This window comes from Bactrocera tryoni, chromosome 1 (genome assembly GCF_016617805.1).
Source record: "Bactrocera tryoni isolate S06 chromosome 1, CSIRO_BtryS06_freeze2, whole genome shotgun sequence".
NCBI lineage: Eukaryota > Metazoa > Arthropoda > Insecta > Diptera > Tephritidae > Bactrocera > Bactrocera tryoni.
In genome coordinates, this window is record NC_052499.1 from 11,598,088 (window position 1) to 11,615,575 (window position 17,488).

The 17,488-nt window shown below is 36.1% G+C and overlaps 1 protein-coding gene across 5 annotated transcripts in view; it reads right to left on the bottom strand.

Annotated features, from left to right (window-relative positions):
* LOC120782445 (transcription factor E2f1) overlaps positions 1-17,488 on the bottom strand; it is an 89,799-nt gene that overhangs the window by 33,478 nt on the left and 38,833 nt on the right. Inside the window, exon 1 of one of the 5 annotated variants that reach the window (XM_040114766.1) lies at positions 5,599-5,664. The exons of 3 other annotated variants lie outside the window; for them this stretch is intronic. The gene's annotated coding sequence lies outside the window, so the exon portion shown is untranslated. Of the gene's footprint in view, positions 1-2,514; positions 4,572-5,598; positions 5,665-17,488 lie in introns of those variants that run through there. One more of the 5 variants, XM_040114735.1, reaches the window with a different exon arrangement.

A 17,488-nucleotide genomic window follows, 5' to 3' on the forward strand; every position in this document is an offset into this window, starting at 1 on the left:
AATATAAGTATGGACATACATATATATTAAGGTAGCACATTATTTAAAGTAGAGGCAAATACTTATGAACTTGTAAAATGCACAACCAATATTCTTGCGTAGCCAAAAACTTTTTTTGTTTTATAACTCAATGTTAATGCAGAATTCAGCTTTCACTTTGACGCTAATTCGCAAAGATTTTTACACACACTTTCACGCATTAAAACTGCAATACTTAATATACACATATTAATCACGAAAAACAAAAAAAATTGTAAAAGGATTTTGAATATGCCATAAAATCACCGGTTAATCAGCTATGTAAAAGTGCAAAACTGGATTCTTACACACGTGTATGTATGTGTACGTGTATATTTAATATGCATATGGTTCCATGATTATTTTTAACTTCTTTCACAATAAATTTACTTTTAACAAACGAGTTTTACCTTTCTATTCAATGTAGAAGCACACTAATTCCATTATAATAAGGTTCCACTTTTTTGGCATACTTAATTTTTTTGTTGCTAATATTTAACATTCGCTATTTGACTTTGCTTCACTTTCCTAAACCGAACTGCACAAGCACACACACTCTCGTACGTATTGAATCTTGTTTTCGCATTTCGCATATTCTTCGTAATTTATATTTCTTCGACAAATTCCACATTTTTTCCACTTCACTTTATTGCACGCGTTGTTAGCCACTCTATCACATACAGTCGGTTCGCATTCTGCTCGCTTGCGAAAGCACTTTTTATAATATTTTTTTTTTTTTGCAAATCAAATATGAAACAAATATTCGTTATCGCTTTTTATTAGCGCAGTTTAGATTATAGTTTACATACGTTGTGATTCATTGTTGGTATTCAAAAGATTATTAAATTAAATTGTTTAAGGCGCTAATGTACACTTTTTATTACAATATAACATATATCAGAGCGTCAAACCCCTTCTGCGCCTTAAAGTATGCTTAGTTTAACAAATAAAATGGATATTTGGTGCTCACAGGAATATATAATAATAATGAGTATATTCATACCTTCAAACCGGCTTTTATTACTTATTTTTTGTTATAGCTTCATTTGTTGGGCATTGAAACGAAATTATTAATTTGAACAACAGCGTTTCGGATAAAAATATTTTAAGTCAAACAAAAAAAAAAGTTTAGAAATGAATGCAAAATAAAATTTTAAGTTTCAGTAACTTCAAAAGTGAGTTAATAAATTTTATAAAGCAATTTTAAACCTATGTATAACACGATGAGTTGTATGGAGAAGAATCTGACTTTGATTGGAATCTCCAATTGGCGCCACATTGCGAAAATAAGAAACACGCCAGTCTATTGTTTACTCGGCTAGAGCCGTGTAAGCGAAATCTACGTCAATAAAGAAGAAGATATTAGTATATATGTAGTAGGTTACATTTGATGGCTAATACTGAGTTCGTACTTGGACTACTAAAACCAGTGCTTTGTGCAGTCATAAAAATATAAATCCTGTAATTCGAACTTATAAGTCAGCAAAACGTCTTGTGGTCGATAAAAATTTTAAATTTGCCAGGTCTTAAATTTTTATTTCCACCAGCTCTGTGGGGTAACTGAAAGTGTGAGCTCCCAAGTATTTGAGTCTTAATCACTCAAACGCGGTACATTCAAGTAGGAAGAAGTGTTGATATGTTTCCACCACCACTTCTTTGATACAGCAGCGGCAGCTGGAGTTCGGTAAGATACGGCATGAACGCCGATGGGACAATAGCCTATTAGAGCACCAACAGGTAAGAAGAGGCTAGCCTTACTGAGGTAAAAGAGCTCATTTAATCTCTTGCGATCAGTCTCGGACTAAAAGGATCTTGCTTTTGATCATCGCGTCGATTGTAGCCCAGCGCTGTCAAATTACCGCGAAGCTTAGCTGTCCCTTATTAGAACAGCATATCATGTATTATGATAAGTTCGCTGTGTGATCACACAGTTAACAACATGTATTTTAATACTTTAACTCAGATTAATAAAAATATTTAAGCAACACTTTGAATAAACTCAAATAAGCATGTTAAACTTTGAAGGAAATGCTGATTAGGTCATACTTAATGTTATTTTTTATTAACGCCTTAAATTTGTTAGACGCTATGTAACAGTAGAATTCATTATTGCTGTAAAGCAAGGCTCGTTCATGCAAATAACAAAGTTGTGAGCGCCATGCTGCTAATATTTTTGCACGCCTTTTAAATTTTCGTTAGTCAGCTGGTTTTTTATCTGCACTTTCTGCACGAAACCAATTAGAAATCATTTAAAACACTTTCACACAACGGCACATAAACATGTAGCTTAGACCATTCGCCGAGTTTTCGATATTACCGAGTAATGCGCGAGTGTGACGTCAGCATCGCAGACATGTTTGTACGGCGCTACTAATATGCATAAATACGAAAAGACAATGGCCGCCGCAAGAAATATTCACTGCGCACCGAACACCGTTTTTTTTTTTGAAGAAAAACTTTCATCCACTCATTGACACCACTTTAATAGCTGCTTACCTTTTTACGTTCTACGGCACTGTGTGCATTTTTCGCTGCTGCTGTTGCCGCTTGTAGCACTTGACTATTTGCTGCGATGGCGTTTTTGACGTTTCCAACACTATGTGCGTGTATGAGTGTGCATTTATGCGTGTGTGTTTGTGTGCAATATCCGCATAAGACTGCTGAGTTGTAAGATAGTTAACAGTATTCTTGCCCGTCTGCTCGTCTGTTGCTCATTAGTAGAGGAAGGTGGCACCCATTTTGCACTTTTTGCCAGCGTGGTGGAAATACGATTTTATACATATACATAGGCACGTATGTACTTATAAACAAATTATATTTGGTAAGCCCCACGGCGGCATAGAAAGTAGAATGGCAGTAGATAGAATATAAAGATTTTGTACACTAATTTTGCAATTCTACTGCGCGTTTCGCGGCCACCAAAAATATTGAGTCACTTTATTTTACTTTCGCGTAGCTGAAGATGTGCAAAAGCGCGACGAGCGTTGCCACATCGACAATTTGTTGGCGCATTTTCTTAAAATCAATGTAAAATATTTGCTATTTATTTTACGTATACACACGACAACGTTTGCGGCGTGGCGGCTATTTCCGCCCTCAACAATGTGAAGACAACGAGTTACAACAACGGCGCCGCCGACGAAACGGATGAAAACCAAGCCCACAAACACGCGCACAAATATGTAGTAATGTAATGTAAAAGAAAAATGAACGGAATTAATATACGGTGTAACGACGATAACACAAGTATTAGAGTATATCACAGTTTAATGCCGGACGCTTTCAAGTTCTAAGCGCGACAGGCAGTAGATGATGGTTAACTAAGGAGGCAACGGCCACATTAGTGCGGGGTGGTACGCGTGATTTGGTATGGCTGACAGTGTGACGAGCGCTACCCAGCCAGTCGGCCGCTTTAACCGATTAGCGTCGAAAAACCGATTGGCGCCTTGCGTTTTCTTATTTTGTTTGCTGCTGCTGCTGCTGCTGCTGCCACCCTGCACAATTCAACCGATAATGGCGGCTTCAAAGTACACAATTGGCCAATATTGCGAATTCAACGTCCCGCTTGCTAAATTTGGTGCGCTTTGCTTGCTTGCTGCTAGCTCTCTATACAAATTCACGAAATTGCAAAATGCAAAAACAGCAACACGGAATTCGATTTGTTCCCCGATGACAAGGCCGCTAAAGATATGTAAGTATGTATGTGCTGCTGAATAATTATTTTATTTTTATGAATTTCCCATTTGCGCTTTGATTCTCATATTTTGTACGTTATACGCGCTGTATGCGTGCCTGTATGTGTGCGCAACTGTGTATGTTGAGTATGTATGAATGTAGACAGACAGGTACCCCGTGTGTGGATTTGCTACTATGAATTGCTGTTGGCTGACAATTGAATACTGTATTCAACAGTGCGGCTGAGTTGCGGCGAACGAGTGACTTCGCTTCACAGTTCCGGCGATTTCAAAACAACAAAACGTTGGTAGACGACTAATAGAAGAAGACAGCAGCCGACCGCGGCGACCTCCAGTAACAAACGAGCCGCATTCTTTGTTAGGGTAAGGCGTGGGTGACCACAGTATCTGGTTATTGGTCCACTATTTCTTACCATATAACTACCAAGTTGCGAATTTAGTTTTCGAAATAGTATTAAACATAGTCGTTTTCCAAGTATTTACATACATACGTATATATACCAGTTGAGAGATTCCCTTTTAGACTCGTTTTATTTGATACTTTCTTGGTATTTATTTATACGTTTCGTTTACTTTGTCGTTTGCTTTCATTTTGTACAAATTTAATATTCAGTGAGACATTTCTCGAATATTTCAAGTAGTGTGTAGCGATGTTTGGGGTTTCGTTTATTCTTTGAAGTACTATTCATACAAAACCGCCTGACCAGATAACAAAAACAGTATATGTACATATGTTCAAATACATAAAAGCCGAACAACCAACAGCGCGTCTCGAAATAAAAAAAAGAGCAATGACGACGGATGTCTACTACGGTACGGGCACGAGAACGACACCGACGCCAGACAACACGACCAACAATCAAAGCGACATGCGAAGCACTGAAATAGTCTAGTTGCGCGCCTGAGTAACAGAGTACTCAGCGGAGATTCCTCGCGGAAATGGACTGCCGCATGTACCGGCGACTCTCTGACGCGCGCTCATAAATGCATTAATGAATGAGTGCTCTTTATACAGCAGCAGCAATTGTGCTACGCTTGGCATCTGACTCCAGCTGGATGGCTCCCTCGTGTTTAGCACATACGTTTGCACATATGAACATGCGTCTGTTTATGTTGTTTGTTTGTTGTATGCAAAGATTATGCGTTTGGTAAGCTTTACGTATGTATGTATATATTCTCTTGATTTGTGGCGCTCTCGGCTGGCTTCGTAAACAGCTGGCGCACGTCGTAAGGTGGCGGCGAAAATCGCCGATATACAAGTCACTAGTAAGCACTCACCAGTTCGCTCGCTGCACAGTGATACCATAAGTGCACGAAATAATGGATTTCACTTAAACTGCGGCAATTATTAATAAATAAAATTAAAAGTATTAATTTTATAAGCAAGTATTTGTTTTAAAATCAGTACAATTAAAGCGGTGTTACTTTGTGCTTTCCTGTTTACGTTGTCAATCTTGCTGACGCGCGCTTGGCACTTCAACACACTGTGCTCAGGCAGCAAACATTTCGGTTAGCGTTAGCACTTTAGCGATACCATCAATCTATAACCGCTATATTTGCTGAGTTATACTAATTTTCAAAATGTTTGAAGATAAGCCAAAAAATATTGTAGATATAATAATATTTCAAACGATATGCAATTTAACTAATAATAAGAAGAGAGCAAAAACGCTGCTGCGCTGCTACTTGCTGCGAAGCACTTGCAGCCAACCACTTCATATTGGCGGCTGAAATCGTGTTCCGCCCTAAAATACTCGTAGCAGTGAAAAAGACAAGCTAAAGAAAACGCACGAACAACACTCAAATGCGCAATATGGCGACGTCAAATGTTAATAAATCAGCTAAGCAACTAAATAGTAATAAAAACAAATGCTGTTACGATTACCTGCAGCACACTTTATCAAGCGGGCTGAGCCAGCCAGCTACTCTTTCACCTTATTAAAAGGCACTTCAAATTTTTAAATGTTTTCCGAAATAGTTAAGACCAGTGAACCCGGCCGGTGAGCCAGTAAATTCGGTACTAAACGTATGCGTCACTGCAAAAATTTTTGTGAGTCCCGAAAGCAGGCGAAACACTTAACTTAGCTGGCAGAGCAGAATTGTGTAGAGAGCAACACAACAGAGTTGGAGAGCATATCAAAAGCTGTTTGCGACTTTTTATCTCCACTGTCAACAGCTTCATACGTGCGATTTGACATTTACCGGGCGATCGTAGCTCAATAGTTACTAAACAGCACAACAAAAATTTACAGAAAATTCTTTATAGAAATGTTTGAAGTGTATAGTTATATTAAATTTTCTGTGAGCGAAACTGTTGGAAAATTAATTCGATAATTGTTTGCAAAAGGGCGGCTAATAAAGCAATAGTTTACAACAGTGGAAACGAGCTACACAAGGTAAAACAATTAATAGTAAAATGGCATAACGAAGTACACAAAAGAGGAAATAAAAATAATTATACTAGTGGTGGAGCAATGCGCGTGCCCCCCCCAAACCAGCTATTCTTTTGCGAGCGTTGAATGAGTACAGCAGTGCGAGCGAAAACACTGAGTAACGGTAAGGAATATGAGCGCTAATCGCTTTTAAATGCGCTCTCGCGCAAAGGCGCACAGAAAGTCGGCGTGAACACCCTGTCGCGTTCGAATACGCATAGTATTGCATATAGTTTTCCAGCATGCTTGCCGCTCTGAGCAATGGTAAGAGAGCGGCAATTAAACTCGTTTGCCGAGTGTTCGCATTTTTTATGGATGCTAGATAACTGGCGGAGATTGGGCCGGCAAATATCAGTACACAACTGTGTGTGTCCGTGTGTGTGCCGCCGGTATTATACATGTGTTCGTGCGCCGGCTACCAATACATAGCAATCAGCACACACACACATGCATATAGTTACTGTGTGCCAGTGAAGTTGAGGCGAAAACAAAACCTAAACGGAAGTGACGTCGCTGATTGCTGCGCTGGTATGTAGAAGCTGTTGTTGTTTTTCTGCTATCTCAGTATTTTCATTCATTTTTCTTTACAGGCCCCCCCTTCTGTTGGAGTAAGCTGAGTTATTGTTGCTGCTATTGCAGTCAGCCGACGTAACACTTCGCAAAAATGTAAACAAACAACTTGACAGTTGCAGCCAAGCCAAGTCAATTATCAGTCGGCAGTCGAAGAGTGTTGCCAGCTAATAAGAATTAATGTCAAAAGGCTTTGAATGACGACCTCATTTAAGAAGGGCCTGCTCTTTGGGTATACTATATGTATGCGAATATTTGCATGTTCCACCCATGTGATTGCTTAAGTCTATATATGAGTACAGTGATAGTATTATATTTGTGGTTTTTGTAAGAAAAAGTTGTTTTTTTGCGTATAAATATGTATGTAAATATGGCAATATGAATTTTTGCAAAATTTGGTTTTCATTAGATATCTTGTGATGGGGTATGGTAGGTAGTAAGTAAGTAGCGTGGCTGTCAGACGACGCACCCAGGCCCGACGCACTTTATTTTCAAGCGTAACATAAGCGTGATTTTTATCAGCATATCCTTGGCGTTTTCAGGGTAATATACATTAGAATTTTCAAAAAATCGAATTCTTTATTTTATTTTAATTTGTTTACGTAAACATATTTAAGAATACACACAGAAAATTTCATGTCGTTCCGGTGAATATTTACGAAGTTACACGCAAATTTGAAAAGACATTCCAGAGTGCTTGGAAGTACGAGGCCAAACCTCAAAACGGTGTTTCAAAGTTGGTGACCAACATTACTCGAAAACGGCTGAACCTATTAATCTAAAATTTCAACACGAGCTTCTTAAATATATTTATTAGTAATTAAACGAAGACTTTTCCTCACTTACAAATATTTTATTATAAACAATTTAAGACCGAAATTTTGGTAAAAAATCGATATTTTTTAAACTGCCATTTTGTCAAAAAATTTTATTTTACTTATTCCTTTGATTATTTACTAGATTTAATATTACTTTGATGAAATCTGTTTGGCTTTTTAATTTCAGAGGATCCAGTGCAGACATAAAGTGGTCTTTTTTGAGAAGAGCTCCCAAAGATCAGCTGTAGTTCCTTTCCAAATAAATATTTTTAGTAACACTAAGTCTAAAAATACAGTTAAAAGATATCATAATAGGTGTACAAATTTTTGGTTCGATAAATTAAAAAGTTTTCTTAGAAGAAATTCTGGAAAATTCATTTTTTTTATATATTTATAATTTGATTGTTCCACAAAAACAGTGATGTGCCACTATAAAATCATGTGGTGAACCCTGCCATATTTCTAAAAGCACTGTTACAAAAACGTCTATGTGTCTCACGCTTAATCCTGTTTTCCAAACTTCAATACATCTGCTTATAGCTTTGGTCTTGGCTACAAGTGTAGCAGGTGTTAATTTGCTTGTGGTGCAAGATTTGAAACAAAAAAATATTTGCAGCAGCCAAAGTATAGACTTGCTACCAAAGTGGGAAAAAATCATAGAAATATGTGCAAAAACAAAACATTAAATGGTTATGCGTACTTGGCCAAAGGATCGTGGGAAGTTTTCCCGCAAACCTAATATGCTTAAACCATAGCAGCTACACAAAATGAAATAAATGCAGCGACATGGCATAAAAGGCGAAAAAACGAAATAAAAAATAAGTACAATCAGTATAAGACAAACAAAAAAACATAAAGAAAAACAAATGAGTCAAGAGCTAGATTTTTTAACACATATTTCTGCTGCTCGCACACACATGGCAACCTAGAGCTAATGAAAAAGTGGATTGTAGCTGTGACTGCGCGGCCTTAGCGCGACTGCCGACAATGAACGACTTAGTGGAAACGCATTTGTGGGGTTTGGGTGCGCAATTCTTACGTAGCAAATATGTATTCTAATTGATGGAAGCGGTCGTGAAAGGATGCACAAGACAACACAAAAAAATCATAGAGCGGCAGAAGATAAAACACGAAAAAAAGAATGTCAATGCAAAAAATTTTACTCACGCTGTCAAAATCAGGGGGCCTCAGACTACGCAAGAAAACACTGGCATATGCAGGGCGAAAAAAAAACAATGTACGCCATAAGAAATCATAAGAGAAAAAATGCTTGAGTGCGTATAACAAAATCTGAGAAAAAATATGGTTTGTGGAAAAAAAAAGTTGTCGAAATTGAAATTTCACACATGCGACGGCGCCGCAACGCCGAAAAAGGGGTGAGCTTGGGTTGAAACGCTTTTACTGCTGCTGGTGAGGATGGTGGTGATGCTTCAGTCACTGTGCCATGTTGTTGCTATTATATTTGCTGTCGGTATGTAAAACGCAAAGTCGCAGCAATTGACATGTTCACATGTTACTCACACATATGTACATAAGTAGGTATATATAGCTAGCAAGGAAATAAGCTGCAGTGCTGCATATCGACAGCAGACTAGTGCCTGGATGTTAGCAAACATGTGGCATTGTAGCAGCCATGCTAGATGGAATAGTTTGCTGAGGTGCATTTGGTAAAAAAGAGGCATGGGATAAATTTGAGCAGCAAGAAAAAATGCATTTGAAGATAAGGCCGATTCATATATACGAGTAAATATGTATATGTATATTTTAGGTGCTCAAGTGCCAGGCTACCACGATTGGAGATGGCAACCATACGCATGTCAAAATTTTTGGCTAACCAGAAACTCGAAAACAAGACAATGAAATGCAAATCTCACTATTGAAAAACTATTTGTTGATAGATTGCAATTGTTAGCCACTAGCAAGTAAGCGTTATAACCAAATAAATTTTGTACTTCCTTTAAAGGAAATATTCCTTTTAGCTAGCGGTTTGGTAATCAAAGACTGAGGGTAGTTCAAATAAAGGAAATTTTGTTTTCAAATAAATTTCTTTAATTTGAGCTAATTAACCCAAAAGACCCTGAGTTAATAACGGTAGCACAGTTATAAAATACCAAAAATATGCGGAAGGAAGTACAAGAGCTATCAGAATAAACAGCGCTATAGAAGAAGCCCAAATTGTATTCCGTACCTACGACATTCGGGTCTTAGTAACCGAAACAGATCCGCTTTTTTAACCGTTCAAGGACTGTCAACTCGGCAGCAAGCACCAAAACTACTTCAGGAATGTTTTCTGTTTGTTTCCGCTACAACAAACAAATTAAGTTGAAAAAAAGTTGTGGGAAATTCAAAATTTATATAGGATGCATGACCGACGAGGCTTATAAAGTATAATCTGCGTATATATTGTGAGTTTCTGACAAGAAATTATACCAGAACTATTGAAAATGAGGTTATGTTGAAAAATAAAGTTTCATTTTTGATTCATTTCATTGCTTTGTGAGCTAAGCAAGTGAGGTTTTGGTGTCAGATCGCAGAACTATGACAAATTAGCAGCCAAAAAATAAATATTTAAGAAGAATAAGAAGCACGAACTTGCGAAAGGGGCTAGTAGCAGGAGCTAGTTAGAGGTTTTCTCTAACAACTATGAAAGAAAGCAGCAAAATTAGAAGTAAAAAGAAAATAAAAAATCTAATTGAAATTAAACAATTGAAACAAATAATTTGTATTAGTAGATAAAAAAGAAATATATGTATATGTACATAAAAAATATGAAAAAACGAACGATTATGAGTACACTCGTTCACAAGTCTGTCAAAATGTATAAATAAGCAACTGTGGTCTCGTCGTCGTTGCGGTCGTGGCTGCCGTCACGAATACGAATGAATTTGTGAAAGAGTGAGTGGTGGAACAAAACATATCAACAACAATATACATATGTATGTATGCATGAATTATTCCCGCCATTTTGTAGACCAAATACAAATAGGAGTTGTTGCTGCTGTTTTACTTAGTTTGTTATTGTGTGTGCACGAAAAATGACAGCCGGCGCAGCGACGTCAAGCAATGTCAACGTTTTCTGTTTTAAACGCAACAAAAATAGCAAAAACAATGATAGTGAAGGTAAGGCTGCTAATTGTGATAAAGATTAGCAACTACTTATAACTATACAATATACATATGTAAGTATATATATTTTTTTGGAATACGAGCCTGATAGTGACGCTACATCGATTCGACTACAGTTTACTGGTAATTAGAAAATAATTAATATTCGCGCACATTGCAAACTTTGAGGTTCTTGAGTGAGTAAAATAGTACAATAATGCATTTTACGTGAGGTTGTGAGGTGCAATTGCATTCAAGCACAAAATTGTTACAGCATAATAATGTATATTGAATCCTTATGGGAAAATAATGTAGCCGTCATTTTTTTATATATTATATTATAATTACATATATATATGATTTTTTTATGGAACTACAGTTAATTATAAATTAAAAATTCCTATAAATATGTAAACACGCTATTACGAAGTTTTTTTTACTAAATTTTTCGGTAATAACCCTAAAAGTATGCTTCGCATATTTTGCATTTTTTATTAATGAGTATGTAATTAATGTTCGCAGCAATTAATTTTAAAAATAAACTTCATATAATTAAATTATTTAAACTAAAAAATATGTAATTAAAACAAAATTTATGAAAATTCATATATGTATATTTCTGTTGGGAATCGCTAAGAAAGTATTGTGGGAAAAATATTATTTTACAATATAAATAGATCACAGCCAAAGCTGAACATCATCTCCACAATAAAAATAAAAATAATAAAGAAGTAATAAAAAAATGAAAAGTTAGCCAGGTATGTAAATCTGTTAGCTAACTGAAATTTTTAGAGTATAAATTCGAAATTACGATTAATTATATTTGTAACTTTATTTAATTCTGATCGAATTTAAATTGTAGTTGTAACATTTTGATACTAGTTACTAATTTGTTAAGTTTGACAACAAAAGCTATAGTGAACGCCTAAAAATAGGCTTCTTACAGTAAAATTTATTAAAATAATTATATTTTCTAAGCAGTGAAATCGAACGAATTTATCCAATGTATACTGTGAAATTTAACTTATTTATTAAAAAAAAATGTATGTATGTACTCATTTGGGTATAAACCTTTTATAAAGTATCATATATTGTTTTTTACTATACAAACCGAACGTTCAAATCATATTATTGTATGAAAAACTTTTTTATTTGAAGAGATATTTTAACGAAATTCAGTGTGCGTTATTGTTCAAAGCAACTGTACAATCAACGAAGAAATTGTTCAGATTAGACCATGCATATAGCTGCCATACAAACTGATCGATGAAAATCATATTCTTGTATGGAAAACTTTTTTATTTGAAAAGATATTTCCATGAAATTCGGTGTAGATTATTGTGCAAAGCAACGGTACAATCAACGAAGAAATTGTTCAGATTAGACCATGCATATAGCTGCCATACAAACTGATCGATGAAAATCATATTCTTGTATGGAAAACTTTTTTATTTGCAGAGATATTTTAACGAAATTCAGTGTGCGTTATTGTTCAAACCAACGGTATAATCTATGAAGAAAATTTTCAGATTGGACCACTATAGCATATAGCTGCCATACAAACTGATCGATGAAAATCATACTCTTGTATGGAAAACTTTTTTATTTGCAGAGATATTTTAACGAAATTCGGTGTGCGTTATTGTTCAAAGCAACGGTACAATATACGAAGAAATTAGTCAGATCGCACCACTATTGCTTATAGCTGCCATACAAACTGAACGATGAAAACTCAGTTCTTGTATGCTATCTTTGTGTTTTTTCATATATGTACATATATTGTTTATGATGGAAATTTTATAAAAGAGCAAATACTTTAGTCAAATACATTTCAAATATACTCATAAATATGTCTATTACTAATTAAAATAATTATTTTATGTACATATGTATATATAGAGTTTTACAGTCTTTGATCTCACATATTCAGCATTTTAGGAAAAATTTTGTAAGTTTTAAGCCCAACAATTTGTTAACTAATAGTTTATACGCTGATACCCACAAAACACTTAACCATAGTTAACTAACTTATGTTCTATAACAGTTCCTTCTTAACACTTGATAAGAAGCGACATTCTATTGACTTTTCTAATGCACATGTACATAACTGTATTTAAAATAAGCCTAAAATTTATAAATATATTGAATAATTGCTTAAAACTCACAAGTCTTACGAGTGACGTCGTTTTCCAATTTGCTTTTGCAATTTCGTATGTGTGTGTGTGTTTTGGTGTTTCAATACTTTTGGTCTGTTGCATTAAAATTATGTATGTATGCATGTAGTTGGTGTAGTAACGGTTAACGTGTTGTTGCTGTTGCTGTTGTCAATATGGCGGCAGCGGGATTAACGTTTCACAACTTGCAAATGTTATCAACAATTTATGGCAAACATTGGCGACGTGTGTGTATGCGTGTATTTGTGCGTATTTGTCATTTGGTAGATTTAACTCAATAAAAGTTAGCGATAACACAATTAACAATATATAACAAATTTAATTAAACTTTTAGATTTTCAACTCCAAAACATATGGCAACTACCATTATTCATTTTGCATTTTCATAATAGAAGGTCTGTATAAAAACAAAACGTTGCACATAAAATCATTTAACTTTTGCCAAAAACATTAAAAAAAAAAATTTAAACAAACTAAATTTAGTGCACAAAGTGAAAAACAAAAAACAATAACAATAACAAATGTACGCGTGCCAACGATAGTTAGTAAAAGTTTAACATTTTATTGCCACATCATTGATATGTTTGGCAGCACATGCATGCTTTGAGCGGGTTTCGCTTTTGCGTTTATTTGTCCAGAATTGAACGTTGACGGTCGGTGTGGAGACGGCGGTGGCTTTCTTTTGCGCTTTTTTGCACGTAAATTTTCGCATTTATGCCACAACAAACAACTAAAACACATTGCCTGTGACGCCTAACAGCGCTCGTTGCAAGCGTTGCAACTTTGTGACAAACACACGCTCCCGCTGCTTGCTCACGCCGTCATGCAAGCCAGACAAATTCTCAGTCCATTCATGATGTTGGTTGCCGAAGTTAAAGTTTCAGTTAGCTTAGAATATAATTTTGTTGACTTTTTTAGCGGAAATTGTTAAACAAGTTAAAGTTTCAGTTAGCTTAGAATATAGTAATTCGTTGGATTTTTTTGCGTGAATTATTAAACAAAATAAAGTTAAACAATGATTTTTTGTTGTTGTAATTTTGCACTTATATTTTACGCCAAATAATTTTGTCAAAACTTTCAATTTTCTGAATGCATTTTTATTGAATTTAATTTTAGTGTTTTTTTTAGGGCTGACTTGCGGCGCTACGACGGACGCGCACGACAAAGTAATTGTTTTGCTTGCGTTTTCAATGAGAAACTAAAGTATTGTAAAACTTGGTGTTGCATTTTGACTGCTGCTACCAGTCGGCAGGCATTCCAGCGTAGACGGACGGACGTACGCATTTAGCTAGGAGGGATGAAAGAACGCTATGTCGCAGACGCAAAAGAGAAGGGAGGACTGCACAATCAGCAGGAGGTATGCTCATACGAAGCCAGACAATTGTTGTTATGTCTGCAACTGCAAGGCAGGATGCATGCCTAGCTGTGTGAGCGGTATAGGTATAAAGAGAGAGAGCACGAAAAAATGGACAAGCGCATGTACTACATACAAACATATGTAAATATATTTTACGACCAGAGAGCGAGAAAAATTAAATTAAATTGGAAAAAATTTATGAATACCGGCAATTCAACGTAATGATAGAGTACTGCGCATGCAACATACACTGCCAGCTTCAGCAACAACAAATAGCATAGTTATGAAACCGGCTTGCGACTTTGAAATGCCAAGTACCGCAGTGTAAGAACTTTCAGCCAAGCGCTAGTAATCACAACACTTATTTTCAGCACTCCCAGTAGAGCTTATCAGTTGACGAACCCGACATTACACGAGCTTAGTTCAGTTTGTAGCATGTTCTACCGGAATTTAGTATGCGTTAAGTCAGAGTTGTGAGTACCTACCGAAGTAAGGACTATATATTTGACTGAATATTTAAACGAAATTTGAAATTTTAAAATAAAAGTTTTCGATATGTTTATAAACATCCTCACCTCCTTTGGTCTCTTGAGATAATGCAAGACATTCTTTTACGTTCTTTTCATACAACATAATAACATACCGAAGAGAATGAACGAAAATGAGCGGAGGGCACAGTCGTGCAGGAATGCAGCCTGACAACGAAAAAGAAAATAAGTAAGGAATCGATCGCATTATTTTGCCTTGGCTACGATCAAGTTAAAAATGCATGTGTACATACATATGTGGTATATATGAACGTATGTACATATGTACTTATATATAAGTAAGCGGAACAAAATTTATATTTTTAATGATCAATATTTTCTTAAGATTCATATATGTAGGTATATTAGATGGAAGGAAACAGGTCGTTTATACTCGGTGGTCTTCTTTTTCTCCTCAAGGAGCAACAAAAAATCAATTTTTACTAGTCATACTTAAATTTCAAATCAATATCTCAGATGGGTTTTGAATTACAGCCTTCTAAAGTGCAGTCACTCAGTTCAATCAACTTAATCGGTTTAACTGTAAACGCGTTTCTTTTTCGAAACTACATTTCTTTTTCAAATTGGCTTAACCGATTACTCGAAAACTAATCGGTTCATGATAAATTGCTCCGAATACTATATATTTTTGATTTCTGCATGTTTTGTATATAGTTTTCTAAAACATATTTATTGTTGATAATTTTGTAAACACTGACTTAACAGTTTTTTGATCTTTTCAAAAATCGAATTTTAACAGACCAAAAATGATCGAAATTTTGGTTAAGTTTCAATTTTATTTTAAACTCCGCCATTTTGTCAATTTTTGTTTTTTTTTGACCGTAGGTTAGTTTGTGAAAAACAAGTTTTGTTTTTGCTTTGCCCAATTAGCTTTGGTGACTGCATTTTATGTTATTCAATTTAACAAGAAAATCTGTAAAGTAACATTCTCCATCAGAAATATAACATACACCAGCGGCTGTTTACTGTTTTAACATTGTGAATGCTGAGCGTACGCTGGATAACAGAGGCATGTAGAACATCATGTTCATTTAAAGCAAACGAAATAAGTAAAATTGAAGAGAGAGCGCAATAAGACAAAATTTAAAGTTAACGCCGAATCTTAAGGGATGCATGTAAGAAATGGGTCGAAAGAGAAGGTAACTAATTGCATGACACCCTTAAAGTGCACTCACACTAATACATATGCACGCCTAACAATAAATAGGCGCATATTCAAGCTTTACATAGCAACGCAATAAAAGAACGCACTTATCAACCGATGTAGCAATGCTTCTTAGCTTAAGAAATTATACTCTAGGGACCAGATATTATTAGTTGTCCCTAGCATGGATGAACGCTTGCTGCGGTTAGTTTAAACAAAAATGTCATTAATGTGAATTCGCCCGGCAATATGTGGCATGTATGTATATCCTTGTCTATATACATTTGTATGTATGTAAACAGTTGTTGCATATATTCCTGGTGCGTGGCGTTTACGTTCCAATGCCGGCGAAGGCAAGTCAGCGGCCGCTAATACGCATGACATGCAGGTATTGCAACAATTACATACATATTTTGCGCATTGCATACCTTTGAATATACGCACGTACACACATACATTTGTATATGCTTGGCAGCAGTCAAAACAGGTGACAATTATTTGCAACACGTTTCGCATCGAATTGTGGGGCTAGGAATAGGCCAAGTGAACGGAAGCCCCGAGTACTGAGGAAATGAGTAAACAAGCTTTCGTCTACTGCCTTATCCCAACAAATATTTTAATTGCAGCATATTAAGCATTTTTTTGCGCTGAAGTGCCTGGATACATTTGTAGTTTCATTTTTATTTGTACTTTATTCTTACTCTTAGGTATAAGATGTTTATAATAATATCGACTGACTAAGCCACCGTGGAGCGTAAATTTTTTCACAAAAAAATAATTTTTATTCTGGAAGGCCGTCTTCTTCTTTTTTACTGGCGTAGACAACGCTTACGCGATTATAGCCGAGTTAACAATAGCGCGCTAGTCATTTCTTCTTTTCGCGATGTGGAGATTCCAAGCGAAGCCAGGTCCTTCTTCACCTGGTCTTTCCAACAAAATGGAGGTCTTCCTTTTTCTCTGCTTTCACCGGCGGGTACTGAATCGAAAACCTTCAAAGCTGCAGTATTCTCTTCCATCCGGTCAATATGACCTTACCAGCTGTCTCTTGATTCGCTGAACAATGTCAATGTTGTCGTATAACTCGTACAGTTCATCGTTCCATCGAAATATTCGCCGTTTCCAATGCGCGAAAAAACCATAAATCTTCCATAAAACTTTTCTCTCGATCACTCCTAGGCCGACTCATCAGAAGATGTCATTCTCTATGCCTCCGCACCATATAGCAGGACGGAAATGATGAGGGACAGAGTTTTGTCTTTGTTCGTCGGGAGAGGCCTTTATTTTTAAATTGCCTACTCAGTCCAAAGTAGCATCCGTTGGGAAGAGTGATTGTGCGTTGGATTTGAAGGCGGATATTATTGTTGAGGCCAAGGCTGTACACTCTTATAGAAAATTGTACTTTCTCTATTTAGCTCTTCAACTCGTATAATTTTCTCCAGCAAAAGGAAGTCCGCTTGTCTGAAACCTCGCTTGGTATCGAGGGCTCGGAGAGGTCCCGATTCCCGATTATGACGGAACTTTTGGTGCTGCTCAACGTCAGCTTACACAACCGTATTAGCTTTGCGAGGCAGTTCCTTTTAGTGCTGTCGAAGGCGGTTTTAAAATCGACAAAGTGGTGGCGTGTGTC